At 41.6% G+C, this 19,243-nt stretch overlaps 1 protein-coding gene and 1 non-coding gene across 4 annotated transcripts in view; both read left to right on the forward strand.

Annotated features, from left to right (window-relative positions):
* DYNC1I1 (dynein cytoplasmic 1 intermediate chain 1) overlaps nt 1–19,243 on the forward strand; it is a 295,259-nt gene that overhangs the window by 202,775 nt on the left and 73,241 nt on the right. The window lies entirely within an intron of this gene.
* Nucleotides 484–640, forward strand: LOC113267220 (small nucleolar RNA SNORA62/SNORA6 family). Its single transcript, XR_003320625.1, has one exon. It is a non-coding gene; the product is annotated as a small nucleolar RNA SNORA62/SNORA6 family (small nucleolar RNA).

Consider the following 19,243-nt stretch of genomic DNA (forward strand, 5'->3'; position numbering starts at 1 on the left):
ACCACTCTGCCGCCCGGCCGTTCACTGAGGTCAGGGAAGCCTCAGTGTCAGGGGAGTGGGTATTCTTAGGGAGTGGGTTTCTACTGCCCTCCTAGGATTGCTGTCAGAATAAAAGAGATTATATAGGTGTATCAGTCTATTGGGGCTGCCATTAAAAAAAAAAAAAAGTGCCATAGACTGGGTGGCTTAAACAACCGAAAATAACTTTCCCACCATTCTGGAGACTGGTAGGTCTGAGATCAAGGTGTCAGCCATTTTGGTTTCTGGTAAGGACCCTCTGCCTGGTTTATAAACACCTGCCTTCTTGATAATGTCCTCACCTGGCAGAGAGAGGGAGAAAGAGAGCAAGCTCTTCTGGTGTCTAATAGCATCATGAGGGTCCACCCTCATGACCATATCTAAAGCTGGTAATATGCCAAAGTCCCCATCTCTACATAAAAACATACTGAGGGGTAGGGCTGCAATATATAAATTTGTGGGGGATCCGCACATTGTTAGAGCTTGGAGTTGAGGCTCCTGGCCAGCTGATGAACTCACAAGCGTAGGTAAGTGTGCTATGTGAGGGGGGCATGTCTTTTGCTAACACCACAAGGGTCTCTGGTCCAATGAGTGGAGTTTGATAGTAATTCTTGCTATAAGTTAAAAAAAAAATGTGGGGGCTACAATTCAGTCTATAGCAATAAGTGAACTGTACCCACTCTGTGGACCCTGGAGCAAGAGTGAGGAAGATGGGGTTGAGACATGTTTTCCTTTCATCCAAGACCAGATTAGCATGCTTGGTGAGAGCTGTCCCTCCTCAAGACATCTATCCAGGGCCACCCTATATGGAGCTTCCATTTTCTGGAATATCAGATTGTGCTTTTCCTTTATAATACAACATTTTAATATAGGCAGAAGCAGGTTTAAAAGAATACCAGGAATTCTAAAAAAAAAAAAATAAAGAGAAAGAAGAAAAGAAAGAAAGGGAGGGAGGGAGGAAGGAGGAAAGGAAGAAAGGAAGGGAGGGAGGAAGGAAGGAGGGAAGGAAAAGAGTCTCAGAAGGGCAACCCTCTCCCTCAGAGTTGTGGCTATGGAGGACCCATTCCAGGAAAGGAAACCGTGAAGGGTGGGAAGGTGAGCTGTAGTAGCGCCCCAGGCCATTAGCAGTCACTGAGAGTGTTCTGGGCTGTACCACCTCTGAGAGAGGTGCTTGTGCATTGCCTTGACATCTTTATATTCTAAGCACAGACCCACTTCTGGGCTTCAGGCCACCCATTTCTTAAAAATAGACCTCCCCCCCCCAAACTTGACCAAAACCTTTTGATTTATGTATGTCTTTAAGTTGTCTAATATTGTTGGATTAAAGAGGTTGTTTGAACATACCGTGTTATTAATAAATTGCAGAGATGTTCTTAGGCCCCAATAGTCACATTATTATAATTTTAATTCATTTCATATTAGCGGCTCTCTGCAGAAATCTATCCTCTCCATTTCTGTGACTAATTCTCGAAATTCCTTAAAGGCATTATTATTGAAGAGAATTTGTGGAAGTAGAATCATCATGCTTACTTCTGGGGGAAGTTTTTTAACCTTTGTTGTAACAAGTAGTCTACTCTTTGCTTTTACCATGCTTATATTTGATTTATAATTTTAAAATGCTATGTTCATTATTAGCCAAAAAATTAAACAGGGTGTTGCTTTTCTTAAGCAAAAGATTTAGCTTAGCCAATTTTCAGTTGTGATCTCTGCATAAATGTATTGAGCTCATTCCTCACATACCACAAACCATTGTTGCTGTAACCATTTCATATCTACACTTTTTTGTTGTGCTCTCTAAAGCTGACATGTTTTCTCCTAATGACTTGTTTAAAAAGTATGTCCAGCACCTATGTCCAGTAAGGTGGGTTATTCAAAAGTACTTCGCTTCTTAATAATTTGGTCTGTCAGTATGTTGAGTAGGTGAAATTAAATGTGTTCTTTATATACAAGAAAAAACCTTTATTACTTTAAAATAAGTTTAAAAAAAATAAAATACGTTTATTATAACCATGGTCTTCTGAAAAAAGAAAGGGACAGGAGCAAAAATTGTACACAAGTGCCCACACTTGTATAAATACACACACACACCCAAGACTCTAAAATCCTAGTCAAAAGCTATATTTCATAAAAGAGAATTATAGTAACGTTGATGGTTTGCCAAAACCTCAGGCAGTGACAAAGTCCACAGAGTGTCCTGAAAAGGATGCCTTTGCAAAACCATGCCTCTCCAGATGGTTTAGATTAGAGATGTTTAAAAACACATGGCAGCATTAGTTTGGTTTAGAATTCATAGTTAATTCAGTAGATAAAATAATGCAAATTTGAAACCCTAGCCTGTGTATCAGAAAAATCATTAAATCTTATGATTGCTCTTAGGGGAGGTTGGTATGTGATGTGTTGATTTTTAAATGATCTAATTGAAATAATAAGATTAAGCAAGAAGGGGTAAAAAAGGATTGAAAATACAAGAGTATAAGTAAAAACTTTCTTCTCTGCAGAATATTTATTCCTTTGAGCTGTCATATCCAATCAATTTGTATGGGATTCGACAGCCAATTGTCATTTCCTGAGGTAAACTATGTAAAGAGGTTGCATTACAGAGACAGCATGGAAAAATAATTCCGGGGTATGAAACAGAGAGAGGCCACAACGTCGCACTGAGTGCTGCCCGGATCTGCTCACCTTGCTAAGGACCGCAGATAAGCGGCTTACCCGAGAGTTTTCCCTTCAGCTCCTTCCGCTTTCCCCCTGCGCGTACTGGTTCTTAAAGAGAGTGCCCTTGGTCTACATTTTAGTAAATTATTTTGCCTTCTGTGTGGTTTTCAACCTTGGTGAGGGCTCTGTGTGGACAGTGATGTCACACACTGCATTGTCCTGCACGAGAGGCGAGCAGTTCCCTTCGGGCCCCGAAAGCCTCCATCTCTAAAAGCCTGGCTCCCGCTGTCCCTTTGCTCGTGTTTAAAATCAAAAGTATCCCACCCTCTGATTCCACAACGGGGCAGCCAGCAAACGAGTCCTGGAAAAGAACTTCTGTATGGGAACACTGTTAATGTAATGACGTATATTATCGTGTGTGCTACCTGCCGCACGAATGAAAGCATTCAGCTGTGCGAAAATTGCCACGAGAAGAATGTTCATGCAAGAGCTCAAAGCCTTTCAGAAAATATGAGACAAACATTCTACAAAAATAGAATCAGAAGGTTTCAAGCAACAGTTGATGGGCTTCAAAGGGCTTGACCCTCAAAGGTGGCACAATATTTAGTCCCCCTAGAAAGAAACACATTTTGAGCATTTTCTAAGTATAAAAACTAGAATCGTGGCTTTTAATGTCTGGAAAGAGCCCCACAGTCAAAACAAATGTACTCCGTTAGTAGCAAAGTTGCACGCACACGTGCGCGCCCACACACACACACGCACACACAGAAAAATGTCGGAGAGGGCAGACCCTGTGGACGGACTTTGTGCGGATTCATGGAGATCTCCATCATAAATTTAATAGACTTTCCTTTGCGCAGCAGAGACACTGCATTGGCCAATCTTAACTACTCATCCACAGTTCTGCATCCATACCCATTTAATTTTTGTAACCAGAGATTATATTTCTGTTTCATCTTCTAATCATTTTTAAATGGAAATGTATCCCCAGCTAAGTCAAAGGACCCTTTTAAGATAGTTTAGCCATGTCCTACTCTAAGGGGAGTAGAAAGAGATTTTTTGCTTTCCCTTTTGTTTTTTGTGTATAAATTGTTTCTCACGTACGAGTTCATACTCCTTCCATTAGACCTATTAACATATAGACTTGTAGAAACTCAGGCTTTGAAGGAAACTTCGTGGTTTTCTGGGTCAACCACCTATTCAATGCCTGAATTCTCTTGAATTCTCCTTTCCATCTTCCCCTGTCAATTCATCATCTTGCCTTGCTTGAACTTTGCTCATGCTCCTGTCCCAGAGCAGACCATCCCATCTCCGGCCAGTGCTGCAAGTTTCCCAGTGTGCCTGCAGCAGAACGGCATTTCATCCAAAAGGATTATGCATCACAGACAGAGGTAGTCACCCCGAAATGTCCAGGGGAACAGTTCTCGAACAAGGCAGCTGGCTTTGGGTTGCTATGGGAGTGAGAATGAGCACCTGGATACAGTCCTATCTGCCCCCCCCCCACCTTCCTCATGTGTCTCACCATCTTTGTCCTCACCTGGCTTTCTTTGACATCATTCCATTAAAGGCGCAACAACATGCTGTCAACCTGTTGCCACTAAAATTGATGAAAAGACTTCACTTTGGGGGAAGGTGTTCAGTAGAAGAAAAGTTCTACCTGTGCTCTCCCTGTTCTGCCCTCCCTCACCTCCCAAGCCACACTTCTGATCATGCTGTTTACCTGTTTCGTGGTATCTTCTTTAATGTGTTTGCTCAAATTGTGAGAACTTGCTACATTTTGGAAGTGGATTTTGCTGGATTTTCCCGTCTATATATTAAAGCTGCTGAGACAAGCTAATCTCCTGCCTTTAGAAGAGTACTGTATGCTCTCCCCTTTGTAAGAGGGACATTCGAGCCAAGTTCCATAAAACATCCCAAATTCAGACAACATGGAGAAACAAGGCCAGTTCTTAATCAGATATGGCTCACTAGAGGAGACCTTGATAACTAAATGAGTTTTTTTGAGAAGCAAATGATCATAGCCTCCATACTATTTTTTGTATAAATAGGAATTTTCATGTATTAGGTTCTCTGCTGATCTGGGACATTGTTACCGAAATATGAAAATATATTTGCACCAAGGTTATGTGATAACCGGAACTGGTCATCAAATGTCAGGGACCTGATTGCTTTAACGAAGAATTAAAAAGGTTTTGTTTGTACATTATACTTCATAAATGGACATTTCTGAAATGCTGGAGGGACTCAGAATCACTTGTTCCCCAACACTATTCATTTAGTTAGAAAGTACCACTTTTCAGTCAACGTAAAGGGAAACCAGTTATCCTTTATTATTCTGTGGTACTTTCACAGCTAGATAGGTCGCTCTTGTGTCCTTAGGAATAATATCAAAACAAATGGGAAAGAGGGGTCTTGAGTTTCTCAGGCCTGTATTATTTCAAAACCAAATTAAAAATATGTCCCTCAAAACCTTCTGGATTTTTTAATGTCTATTTCGTGGATGCTTATCCCTGGAGATCCAAGACTGTTGAATCTTGTCTGTCAGTACAGTGCATTCAAGTCAGAAATATATTAATTCCTGCTCTCAACCTCCGAACTCCTGTGAAGCACGGAAGGATATATATGAGCAAGCACATTGCTCTCCTGCATCACTCCTGCGGAAACCCTTGACTGAGCATAAGTGTGACTTGTACCTACAGTACTATTTGGGCACATCATCCTGGGACAGCTGAGAACTGCTCCAGCTGATACACTGGGAAGAATGGGAGCGTAGAAATAGGGCATGGCTCTTGGTTTTCACCTTCAGAGGACAAGTCGCCATATTCTCAGGCTGATGGCAGGTCAGCCCAAAGAGAAGCACTCCAAGGATCTGTGCAGCCCATTTCTCAAAAGACCGATGGATTTTGGCTACCTAGTTCACGTGTAAGGTAAGAAAGATGACGTCTTGGGAAACAGGCCGTATCAGTTAAAACCAAGTTCGGTATAAATGCCAAGACCGAGTAGTAGAATTTTTATGTGCCCGAAGCCTGATTGCTTGGAGCCTGAGTTCTGTTCTCTCTCTCTGGCTCTGAGCCCGAGGGGCCACAGCGCATTTCGGTAGTTCAGCTAGTTCAGTTACCACCTGTGTTCCAACGGTGACGTCAGCCCGAGAGGAAAGGAAGCTCGCCGGGCTGCCCAGCTCCACGTTCACTCGAGCCGCTCTATTTATTATTCCACTAGGGAATGCTCTGCCCTTGAAGGCTGATCTGAGGAGGGTCGATCGCAGGCAGCAGGTATGCCATGAACAACAAACCCATATTCTTAACATATGTTTAATTTGAGTAACTCTCCTCCTTTAAAATACCTCTTGATTTTAAATCCACATCCTGATTTGCCCACTCTTGTTACCATTTTCTGCTGCCTGTTCTGAATTAATCCTTTGAGGTGGTCATTCCCCGGAAAGAAAAAAGGAAAATGAGAAGAGAGATGCAAAGTTGGGAATGTGAATGAAAGAGGACGGGGGAACGCAGAGGGAAGGGGACCATTAAGTAAGTCTGTGTTCATGAGCTAGGTTTTCTTTCGGCTGTGTGAGACGGGAAAGGCAGAAGAAGAAGAGAACTACAAGGAAGAGGCCCTCGAAAGGTTATCCATTAATATCCCCGCCGAAGAACGGGAATCATTTTTGCAATAGAGCTCAATTTCCAAAGATTATTTTGATTCTCCGTCGTACTTCATCTCAAAGAATTGATATAATCTAAAAGTGGTTAAAATGATTAAAATAGTTTCCATAGTAGAAAATTAAATGATTTTACTAACTGTCAAAGTCAGTGTTTAAACTGAGATCATTTGAATTATATTTTATATGGTGATCATGTCACTGGGATGTCTAAACATCCTCTGTAAAAGTAATAATCCCTCATTCTGATTTTTCATCGACAGAAAACTGAGTACAGGTTAGAAATATTAGCCACCAATTGCTTTGATTTGTAAAACCTGCAGAGAAGGTGGGTTTTCTCGAGGAATTCTGAGTTAAAATACATTCTCCACCTTGGAACTATGAATCCTTTAGGAGATTTTTCTACAAGTTTCTTAGATGTATTTTCCGCTCAGAGGATTATAAAACTGTTTCAAATACTTGACTTAGAATATATTTAAAAGGGAAATAGCAATACCATATGCTATTAGATATACTCTAAAGTAGCAAAATATTATATCGCTTGATGTTATCAGATTCATTTTCTCTCTTGCTATCTATGTATTAATCCATCTATCTCCCAAATTCTGGTTTTCCTGGGCCACACTGGACTGGTTTAATGAGGTCTTGTTAACAGTGTAAACCGTACATCTGTAGTTCTCACCTCGTCTGCAATTTAAGATTTCTGGGGTCTTCACATTCCCCCACGCGTTTCCCGGGCCCTCCCAGAGGAGGTCACAAGTATGTTCAGGACCAAGGTTTCAGGGACTAGCTGTGATGCTACAGGCAGCTTGCTGGGACCCCAGCATCCAAGCCCCACTGCCTTTCCCTCTGCTACTGCCCCATCAGACAGGAAGGGCTTGCCCTCGTTCACTTCCAGAGCAAGCTTTACGGCCACACACTGGCTTCCACTGCTGCCAAGCCATTGTCGCAGATCATGTTCCAGAGCTCTGAACGGCCTGGTAACTTCCAAAACAAGCCAGTCATGGCATATTCCATGAAGAAGGAGACAGAGTGATTCTCTCCCCAAAGAGAATATTCTTTGTGTCAAGGAAGAAGCCTAAATAAGGCAAGCTGGTACTCCACTGTCTCCAAAGTTCATAATACATAGGTCTTTGGTCTTTAAAGTTGACCAGTAGCATCCCAATGCTAATAGAGTTCTGGCAGACCCACCCCATGATCTGCTCTTGATGACAATCTAAATTGTGAACACTGCTTAGGCTCAAACCCGACTGGCTAAGTTTATTTCAAGTTTGAAATGTAGTGATCTTTACTTCAACAGTGGAGCAAGTTGCATTTTATCTAGAACAATTTAACAGACCTTTATTGTGCCTAGCTCCCTGCTTAGGTTCCAAGGCTACAGTGATGAATATGGCCTATGAGGAATTTATCCCTCTTCTCTTAGGTCAAGAGCAAGAGTGAATGATCTGCAGTAGAGTGCAAGCTATAAAACTGAAATATTTAGTGCATATTTTACCCAGAATACCCCCCCCCCTGTGGTGTCATCTGACTTAAGAGTTAGTGTGAAACATTGAAAGCGGAGTGAAGATATAGGGATGGTTAGGTTAGCCTGGGGACATAGCCTTTGGAAGGCTGAGCTAGCTTGCATTGGGAGGGAGGCGACCTCACATGAAGAATCCCTACCTCCTACCTCAAGATCCTGCAAATGGTTTGGGGATGGTTGGTGAACCACAGGTATTCCTAAGGCTGGTTCCTATTAGACAGGGAAAATGAGAAACCTCGCTTTCCCTCATCCTCGCTGTGGAATGAAACCAATAAAGTCAGTTACTATTTAGACAAGTGAGTGAATGCTGTCCGTTTGGGAGAGAATGTTCCTGGGGAGGAACTGACCAGTAGAGGCCACTGAAGGGCTTTTGGGGACAGGGGGAGAGCACAACTAGACAGTAGTTCAAGTAATGCGAGAATCAATGGCAACTCTGTTAACATCATTAAGTTAAATCTACCTAAATCAAAAGCAGAAGGAAAACCTTACCTTTGCATATATATATTTTTTGTCGTTCTGCAAATAAAACATGCAGTTCAAAACCTGGCACAATGACTGTCTACACCGACTGAATCCTATAGAAGAAAAATACCTTAGAGGAGTTTGTATTGCCAGATGCTTGGCATCATGTAGTCAAAACATTTTGGATGTGTTTTAAAATAGTCTTCCAGATGTGTGACAACTTAGACAACTAGCTAGAGCTCTTGTCTACATTTTAGAAATGGGGGGGGGTGTAAAGAACTGAGGTAGCTATTCAAATTATACAGGAAAATGAAATATTTATTGCCTTCCGAGTCTGATTGCCTTAAAAAGATGTAGGGGTTTAGGGGGTTTTTTGTTTTGCCTTTTGACAAAGTCCTTCACCTCTGCATTTGTGCTGACCAACATAGACATAGATGGAACTTTCCACAGTACCTTGTATTTGCCATGGGAAAGACATTATCACCATCAAGTTACAGCATTTTCTGACTCCAGGTATTTAGAAATTCAACTTTATTTTGTGTTTATTTGTCCTGCCTCTTGATAGTAAATATTATTAATTCCATATGTATATTAATATATATCTATATATCTATATGTCTATATCTATCTGTCTATATATCTATATATCTATCAGTTTGCCCAGTTTCTTTACATTTCAAGGCTCATGTTCAGAGTATGGAATAATATAAGGAAAAAAATACATAGTAGAGTTTACCTTTGAGCTAGATTTTCCCATAGAAATTCACATTCTTTAGTGAGAGCTGTGTGCTGTATTAAACCCAACTCAGGAAGTTTGTATGTGCAAACAGTAGGTGCTAATATTAGTGACCTACCAGAACTGCAGGAAAAATTGTTCAGGAGAATTTACACCTTGTGAGTCTTGCACAGTTATTTCCTCTAGACCATAGAAAGATATTTCATTTGTACTTAAGATAATCAGTAAGTAAATCTGTGGACTTTACTGATACAATGCAGTGTGGTTGCCACATGTAAAAGAAGAGAATGCCTGGGGGGATCCAATTCTGAAGCGTTGTTGCATGTCAGTCTAGTTTTCATTACTTATCTCTTATTGTCAACATACTTAAAAGTACAGTGTTACATTAATTTACAATTATTCCCAATTACTCTTCGATCCCGCTTACATATGATACATTGATAGGACTGGCATTAAACAAATACAGCAGGTTGTCATCCCTTTCTGAATGCTACAATTCAGTCAATGATAAAACGGGATTCTTGTAGTTGTTTGGACTGAGAACTGGTAGAAGTTTGGCGGAAAAATTAGCATGCATAAAATGTCAGTTGCTTCAAAACAATGGAAAACGAAAATATGTACTTGTCCCAACTAAAGTTCCTTTAGGTTTCCCACCAAAATCATCCTGCACTTTTGGTAGGAGGCTTGGATGGCAGTTGGAGGTAACTTATCGTCATATGTTTTTAGTAGCATGAGACAAATGTGAAAGAGTTTTGACAGAAGGTGTATGGCTCTTGAGTGACATGGCGGTTGGTAGCACCTCTAGTGGGAGAGTAGTTCAGGGACTGTGACTTCGATTTGAAGGATATATTTTGGAGGGAGAAGGTACGTGACTTGGAGTTTGTTCATCACACAGCAAAGCTTGGATTTTCACTGGTAGGATTGCAATATGTTCCATGCATTTTTACTCCCGCCTGAAGATTACTACCCTCTCTTTTTTGTTGGTTGATCTGTTTGAAATAGTAATTGGAGAAAGGAATTTAGTATGAGCTGGGATGCAAGGGAAGTGGAAAGGGGTTTTAAATCTCTATTCTGGCTGTATCTTTGTCTCTAAGTGACAGTGAGCAATTCACTTAATTTGGTCAGGAAAATCCGTCACAACAGATTATATTCTGTCTACCAGATGAAAGAGAATAAAATAGAACCAGGATGCATTTTTGAAGCTAAAACAGGGTCAGGTGAACATGAGCTTGATTAAGAATGAAGACTCTATGTTTGAGAAGGATCAGAAGTGTACAGTGTACATGTGACCATGACTTTGGCTAGTGATGAACTATGGGAATTAGCTAACCTTACAAATAATTCAAATTATTTACCTTACCATTTTCTCAAAATATTTACAAGTTGATCAAATATTTATCAAACACTGTGGTAGGCAGAATAATGGCCACTCAAACATGTCTGCCTCCTAATACTGGAACCCTGTGTATATATCCCCTCATGAGGCAAAAGGGGCTTTGCAGATATGATTAAATTAAGGATCTTGAGAAAAGGAGATGCTTCCAGCTTATCTTGGCGGGCCCAATGTAATTACAAGGGTGGGTTCTTATAAGTGAAAGAGGGAGTCAGGCGAGTCAGGCTCAGAAGGAAATGTGATGATGGAAGAAGCAAAATCAAAGTGATGTGATAGGAGGAAGACTCAAGTAGCCATTGCTGCTTTGAAGGTGGAAGGTGGCCATGAGCCAAGGAATGAGGCCAGCTTGTAGACCCTGGAAAGAAGGCAAGGAAACTGATTCTCCCCTAGAGCCTCCAGGAAGGAATGCAGCCCTGCTCACACCTCAGTTTCAGTCCTCCTCACCTCCAGAAGTGTATGGTAATAACTTTGTATTGTCCAAAGCCACACAGTGGGTGGTACCGTTACAGCAGCAATAGGAAATGAATGCACATCCTACTAGTTCTTAGGAACGGTCTTAAGCACAAAGTGCAACACAGAAAAGAAAAGCGTACCTCTTGTCCTGAGGCTTTCAAGTCCAACATGCCCATTGTGTTGCCTATGAGGAAATTAAGCCTGTTAGAATTAATCGGATTTTCACACCGAAAATCAGTCTTGATTACCAGCCGTGTATCTTTACACGACAAAATCTGTATCCTATGAATAGGAAAAAAAAAAATCCCCTCCTGCCCCTCCTGCAGAGATTTTGCGTGTCACCCTAAAGGCTGCTGTCCTCCCACCAGCACAGAAAACAGCTTAATACCAACGCCATGACTTTTATTTATGACCGATCATCTATTGATTTTAAGACGGATCATCCATAGAATAACAGTCTTGCTTTTGCATTCCGAAGAGCTGGACCTACCTAAAGCCATCAAACGGAAAGGAGGTGGCCTTTTCCCCAGGATGGTGGTTCTTAACCTAAATGAAGAAACCATCCTAAAGGAGTTAAGTCACATGGACAAAGTCCCGCAGCTGTGGCAACAGGGCCCCTGCTGCAACTCGAGTTTCCTGACCCCCTTTCCAGTCTCTGCCCAGTTTCCCTACAGACACTAGGGTGCCTGGATCCAGCTGCTCTTTCAAAATCTGAAATAGGACATGAAGTCCATTTCACTAACCCACTTCCCAGCACACAGTGTGGATTACAAAAGGAAATTAACATGTAAAGAAACCTTTTGCAAACTAAAGGAGCCATGTTAGTTCTCTTGCTATAGTATTTGGCTGGTCTCACAGTTGGTGTCGTTTTCAAGTGTGGGACTTGATTTAATAGAGACAGCCAACAATTGTGGATCTAATCAAATGGAGCTCGAAGCATATAACTTTCAGTGTGAGGGAGCTCGAAGAAACGTTTTCAAGTTTCAGAGTGGTCTGACAGGAATAAGGCAAAAAAGTATTCAAAGGGAGTTGGAAAATCAGGCTGAGAGATCTTGTTTTTCAGGTCTGTTATAGTCACTTTGTGAAGTATTGCAGACAATTCATTATAATTTATCACACTGATACTCTTAGATTGGATGAAACCCAAACACAACTGAGTTAGATGCAGATTAAATTACCTCTTACTTAAAAAGGAGGGCGGTCTCACCAGGGCAGGATGGAGTTCATTAGCAGGCTGAGAAGTTTTTCTTAACTCTTCATCATCTGGTTTCGTATTGTTCCTGGTTCCTCAGGAACATTGGACACCTTATTTTTTTCACCGCTCAGAGAGGTTCACCAGGTGCTCTATGAAGCTCAGTAGCCACCAGTTGCAAAGATAAAATGCTCATCATCACGAGTGTATAAACAAAATTCAGATTCCTATGAAAAACTGTTGCTGTTCTTTTCAGAAAATCTTTTTTTTTTTTTTTTTTTTTTTTAGGGAAAAGGAGAAAAATCTTGGCTTTGTGTATTTTTATTTAGATATGCACAAAGCAAAGTATTCCACTCCGTCACGATAATTGACTGGCATGCATATTGGGTGTGCTCCAACATACGTGTTTAGGAATTACGATCACATTTCTTCCCGCTGACCACCACTGTCAGCCATATCATTCAGTGACGGGCATGGCTCAGACAGGAGTCTATTGATGGATGGCCTTTCACATGGCTCCACATTCTTTTACCAAAACTGGAAACTTCAAATTCCATGTAAATGGCCTTTAATTTGTACACTTGGAGTCTTATGAGGTAGGGTTTTCCCCTAGGGGACAAAAAAAAGGACAAAGAGAAATCTCTGCAGTGCTATAAATTAAACCGTTTAATCCCAAAGGAATTTTTATTCGTACAGTTTTGTTTGTCTCTGAGTTTATTTATTATTTTGTCCTTCTTTTAAAAACCATCTCAGGCTGAACACTGGGGAATTTGATACCTCTTTATCCTCTGGTCTTCCAAGTATACTACATGTTATGTTAAGAGGGGACTTATTTCCACTTAGAAATGAACAACTGGGACAGATTTCTATCCCTTTCCACACTGCAGTCACTCGCAGTCTTTGAGTCTCTTGTTAAACATCAAAGAATCTTCAGTGGAAAAAGCGTAGGTGTGGAAATTGGGGGCTGGGTGGGCCTTGGGATTGGGTGACAATCACAAAAGTCAGTTCACCCTTGTCTCTTACATCCATCTTTTAGCAAGCACTTAAACCCAGTTTTTTCTGGTCCTTCTCAGTACTTCAAAGTAGTAGTTTATCAATAGAGCCACCAAGCTAGACACAGTCCAAGAGGTCATCTGGTTCATCTCCGTGCCTTAGGCATAAGCATATCTAAGTAATTCCAGGCAGATAAAAAGAGACAAAGACTGCTTCTGCCTTGTACCGCATTGCTTCTTGGCTGCAGGACCCCACTTCCCATGTGTTTCCCCGGAGATCTGTTTTCACCATGTAGTTTTAATATGAGAAAGGACCTATTTTTGCAAAATTCTTCTATTTTCCTGGTAAATTTAGAATGATCCCACTGAGTCCGTGCACCGTCACAGCTGGCAAAACCACCCCCGTCAATCAGAAGAACCATGTGAAGAGCATATGCAGAGCGGAGCACTTTAGGTTGTTGTTGTTTTTTTTAATGGCCCCCCTATAATTTCTGACCTAAGTGGCTTGGTCATAACCTAATGTGGGATAGTCCATGACTCTTTGGGTGGATCCTCCAAAGGGAGATTTATTTTATCAGCCGGGGGTTGTTGAGTGACATTCCCAGGGAGACTGCATTTTCTTCCTCCTTTTTCCATCTCGAGCACAAAATCCAAATCCTACAAATGCAGAAAGAAGTTGCCCACAAAGCAAGACAGATCTATCGTGCGATTGTTCTTAGGCATCCTTGCCCATGCAATAGTTCTGAATGCAATTACCCCATTTACTACTGTGTTTGTAAAAAAGAATACCTGATAAATGAGTTCTCTTGTGTTCTATAGCTGAACGCCATCATTGCCTTTTTTATATAGCCAAGGGAGAATTCATAGACTAAGAAGCTGACTCTTCTTTACATGGCTTACTCTGTCAAGGTTGTGGGGCTGGTGGGGGGGGGGGGGGCAGGAGGCTCTGGGGGGAGGGGAAGGACCCGTATTTCTGAATGCTGTGTTTGCCCTCTTTGTAAGGACTTAGTACTTTTTCAATAAAAAATAAATTTAATTTGTGGCTACATTTCAAGGAAGATGGTTTGATGGTAAAAGTAGAGGAGTCCCAGCTCTGGATTGAGAGAAGTCGTGTGGCTGAATCCCCTCGCGTCACTTTCATGTGGTCCACTGAGCCATTCTCAGAAACCGCAAACATTTTTGAAGATACTGAACTGGAGACATTCACAATTTTTTTTTCTTTTTGCTATTAATCCTTCATGTTTTAACAAGTCCTGAAGTTAATGCTGCCTACACTTTTTTCCTGTCCAATTGGAAATCTTTTCCTTCTCTTTTGAGGAAAGTAATCTGTTCTCTTTAGTTCATACCTCACATAAATCAAAGGGGTGAATGCCAACGCATGATATATCCAAATACCAACTTCCTTTTTTTTTTCAATTAAGCGGGATTTAGACATTTAGTTTGAAGAAGGTTGGTGCTTCTTAATGTATAAAGTCACGCATATATTCGTCTCTTCCTATCCTTCTGTCCTTCTTGGTAAAGAGAAGGTTCACTTTCAGCTCGCACCGCATCCCTACTCCAGCCTAGGCAGAGCAGCCTGGGTTTCCTATTTCCTGGAAAAGACACACTAAGTGGTAGGTCAATGATTAGAAGTCTGTACCGAAAAAGCGTCTTTGGCCTGAGCACGTTTCAGTGAGCATTATTGCCAGATACGATGGTATATCCCACCTCGCTCTATCCATAGTAAAATTTTTGGAATAAGCAAATTTATAAAAATGGAATGTGTGTGTGTGTGTGTTCGCTATAACCCCCTTTCACCAACTGACCTCGAACTCTTGGGTTTCTTACTTTTGTCCAAATGCTTGCAAGACCTAAAAAGATCTTGGCAATCATCAGAAACAAGGGAAGTGTGAGAAGCTGTCACAGTCTAGAAAAACCTAGGGAAACAAGACAACTAAATGTCATGGTGTCTCCTGGATGGGATCCTGGAGCAGGAAAAGGACATTGGGTAAAACCTGATCAAGGCATGGATTTTGGTGGTAGCGTGTCAATATTGGTTTCTCAGTAGTGACAAATGTACTATGCAAATGTAACAATAGGGAAGATGTTAACAGTGGGGGAAAAGTGTATGGGAACCGTACTCCCTTAACTACCTTTCTGCAAATCTAGAACTATTCCAAGACATTTATGAAAAAATAAAATATAAATTTGTGCTGATTTCCTTACAGAACTCTTACTAGTTCTGACGACTGAAGTAGGAGTGGGAGCCACTTTTCCTTTTACAAGCAAAGTTTGTAAAGGAAACAAACTTTCCTTTTACAAAGAAAGAGGAATTTCCCAGTTGTTCTGCAGAGTAATATGGGTCCTATCCTATGCAGTCTGACACCTGGCATGAGGAGGGTTTCCAAGGCTTTGTGTGGTTTGACAGGCTGGAGCAGTTACTTTCTAAGAATGGCTTTGCATTTTAAAGAACTTTTGCCAAGATTCTTCACCTTGCTGTTGGGTTGGTCTTGTTTGCTAAAGCATGCAGGAGTGCTCTTCCCTCCTATAATATTTAATAATTCACATCATTATTTGGGGGGATAAACACTCATTTAAGAAGAACTTGTATTTAAGAAGAATGGCATTTTTCATTTGGCTGCATAGTGACAAGATGAAAACAAAGCATTTTCTCCCAAAGCAGTGACAAGAAATGCGGAGCTTGTCAGTAGTGACGCAATTGGTTTCCAGCTGCTCGCTGTTCAGTAGACTCCTATGGAATGATTAATTGGTCTCAATCAGTTGGCAGCGGGAAGTACCCACCTCATGGTAAATATCACCACTATTGGTACTAATTAGCTCTGTTGTCACCTGTCACAACTGGTAGGCTAAGAGCTGAGACAGGTGATCAATCTATATACTGGCAATACAAGGCCAACTGGAGAGGGGTTGGAGAGTCAATGCCAAGGCCATCGCAGTGGGCAGGGAGGCCAAAATCCCTCTCCACCGTGTGGGCACGAATGAAGTTCTGTCAGTGATTACAGTCCCACAGTGTGAAGTCAGAGGTGTGGCACTCAGGAGGGGGGCTTGGGTATCTCGAAGAGAAAATGCGCCTGGCATTCGATTGATGCAAGGTTTTATGGCATTTTGGCTTCTAAATCAGCCAGGCTGTAGTTCGAATCGGGGATTTGCCACCTACTATTCATTTGATGCAAGCCAGTGGCTTTACTTGCTCATGCCTGGATTTCCAAATCCGGAACAATGAAGGCGAAATCGCAGTAGGACTGATACAGCAATATATATACTACAGGTTTGGCACTCAGTAGGTGCTCAAAAATTGTGGCATGCCCCCCACAAGCAAATAACCATGTAATGTGGTATCACAATGCTAGTGTTCATTATCCCTTTTAATAATAAGCAGGAAAACGTTCAGATGTTCCGTGTCAGCATGAAGAATGATGCTGAAGGGAAGTTGGGGACCAAACCTTTACTGCCCTTTTTATTGATCCTTTTTTAAGAGCCCAGTTATTTAGGAAGGGAGAGGAAGTGAGGGGAAATGTAAAAACTAGCAAATAAAATTGAAGGGAATTAAGCAATGGTTTGTAGCAGAGGAACGTTTATTGGATCACGTGTCTCGGTTGGGCAGGTTGTGACCAGACACGTGACCCGTGAAGGAACCATCCCAGGGATGACCTACACTGATGCAAAAGGAAATGCATCCTACTGTGACTTTGGGTCATATTCTACTAATTCATTGTTTTAGAATTGGGTTCTCCAAATTTCTCAATGAAAATTGAACAAGATTCCGGGTACTTGTTAAATCCACAGACCACCGGGCCTCTTTGAAGTCCTGATTCAAAGTTCCAGCCTGGGACCCAGGAATAACGTAGAGAATAGAGTTTTTAATAAACTCTCTAAGTGCTTCTTGTATTCAGATAAGTTTGAGAACCACTGATTTAAAACTGTACTTTTCACTTGACAGCACATGGGAATTTCCTGTGTAATTTTTAAAAATATCTATGCCTGGGTCCTACCCCCCGGAAATTCCAATGTAGTTGGTATGGGATGTGCCTTGAGCCTGGAGAGTTTTTTAAAGCCCCTTAGATGATGCAAAGGTACAGGCACATTTGGAGAAACAACGATTTAGAAAATAACCTGGGGGTCCGCACGCCTATGTGGATGATGCAGGCGAATGATGAGTAAGTAATAATTAGATATAAAGTCACATCACATATAAGTATGTTCCCAGCACTGATTCAAGGTGTAAAATACGGTTAAAAAATTCCATTTCAGAAAACTTTTGGGGAGTAGTCTACAAATTAGCCCATTGCCCTGGAATGACTCAGAAGTACTTGCACTAAAGGCACTACCAACTATGATTTAGAACCTCAAGTCCCCAAATTCCCAGTGCTTGTCATACACGTATGCATACGAATGACAATGTGACGTGAATCCAATCTTGGCTTTCACTGCGGTCATCTCTGGTGCTAGCATTGCACTGTTTTCCCTCTGCCTTCTCTTCCCCACTATCCAAAGTCATTAACTTGGAATTGCTACCCCCAACAGGAACTATAACCAGCCATGAGGATCTGTGAAATGGGAAAGAGAGTGAACGTCCCAGACAGGAGGCAAAGCTTGTCAAAAATAAGGACTCCAGGGGCACCTGGGTGGCACAGCGGTTAAGCGTCTGCCTTTGGCTCAGGGCGTGATCCCGGCATTGTGGGATCGAGCCCCACATCGGGCTCCTCTGCTATGAGCCTGCTTCTTCCTCTCCCACTCCCCCTGCCTGTGTTCCCTCTCTCGCTGGCTGTCTCTATCTCTGTTGAATAAATAAATAAAATCTTAAAAAAAAAAAAAAAGGACTCCAAAGAGTTAAACCATGTAGCAAAAGGTGCAGTAAGGCTTCTAGGAGACAGTTTGTCAACCCAGATCATCCAGGTGGGACCAAGCATTACTGTGACTGTTGTTTAGGAAGGATTTGTTGACCCATGAGGGGCCCTCTGGACCTTCATTTTGTCTGGAAATGTTTCTTCAAATCACAAATAGTCACTTCTAACTCTAGATGGGGGGCACGTTGTTGCTCAGTCTTTAAACTGCATTACTAACTTCAAATCTTCCAACAGCCCCAGAGAAGAGAGGCAAAGAAAATGACCTGTTTGTAGGCAGGGCAAGAGCTATCATGCTCCTGCTATGAATTGAGAATCAGGATTAGACACCTCACCCCAAATAGGATGGCTGCTATAAAAAAACAAAACAGAACAAAAGCAAAAAATGACAAGGGTCATCAAGGATGTGGAGAAACCAGAACCTTTGCACATTGCTGGTAGGAACGTAGAATGATGCAGCCACTATAGGAAACAGTAGGACAGTTTTAAACAATTAAAAATAGAATCTGATCCAGCAATTCCACTTACAGGTATCTACCCAAAATAATTGAAAGCAGGATCCTAAAGAAATATTCGCACGCACCCATATTCATAGTAACATGATTCACAAGAGCCAAAGTGTGGAAGCAAGCCAAACGTCCACTGACAGATAAAGAGATCAACAAAATGGGGTATAAACATACAAGGGAATATTATTCAGCCTTAAAAAGGAAGGAAATTCTGGTACCTGCTGGGACATGGATGTAGTACCACTCGGAGTAACACATGGGTGTCCTAACCCCTTTAGGACATTGTGCTGAGTGAGATAAACCGGTCACGAAAGGACAAATACTATACGATTCCATTTATATGAGGTTCCGAGAGTAGTCAACATCATAGAAACAAAGTAGAATGGTGGTTGCCAGGGGCTGGGCGGAGGGTGGGAATGGGGAATGAGTGTTCGGCGGGTTTGGAGTTCCAGTTGGGGGAGGTGGAAATGTTCCGAGGCGATGGTGGCGATTGTTGCGCAATCGTGTGAATGCGTTTAGTGCCACTGAACTGGACCCTTAAAAATTGTTAGGTTGATACATTTTATGTTGTGTATTTGACCACAGTCTTTTAAAATAAATAAATAATTTGAAAATGTGCCCCAAAAAAAAACCACACACACAAAAAACAAAACAAAACAATGTAAGGGTGAGAGGATTCCCACAGCCAGTAGGCGTCAGAGCAGGAAATCAGCTCCAGGGCCTTCAAGTGTGTCAGCCCTTGCTTTCCACCTCCGTGGCTCTTGGGGAGTGGAAATTGAAGAAGATGTTCCGGAGGAAGTAAAGAGAATTGG

This window comes from Ursus arctos, unplaced genomic scaffold, assembly GCF_023065955.2.
Source record: "Ursus arctos isolate Adak ecotype North America unplaced genomic scaffold, UrsArc2.0 scaffold_3, whole genome shotgun sequence".
In the NCBI taxonomy this organism is placed as follows: domain Eukaryota; kingdom Metazoa; phylum Chordata; class Mammalia; order Carnivora; family Ursidae; genus Ursus; species Ursus arctos.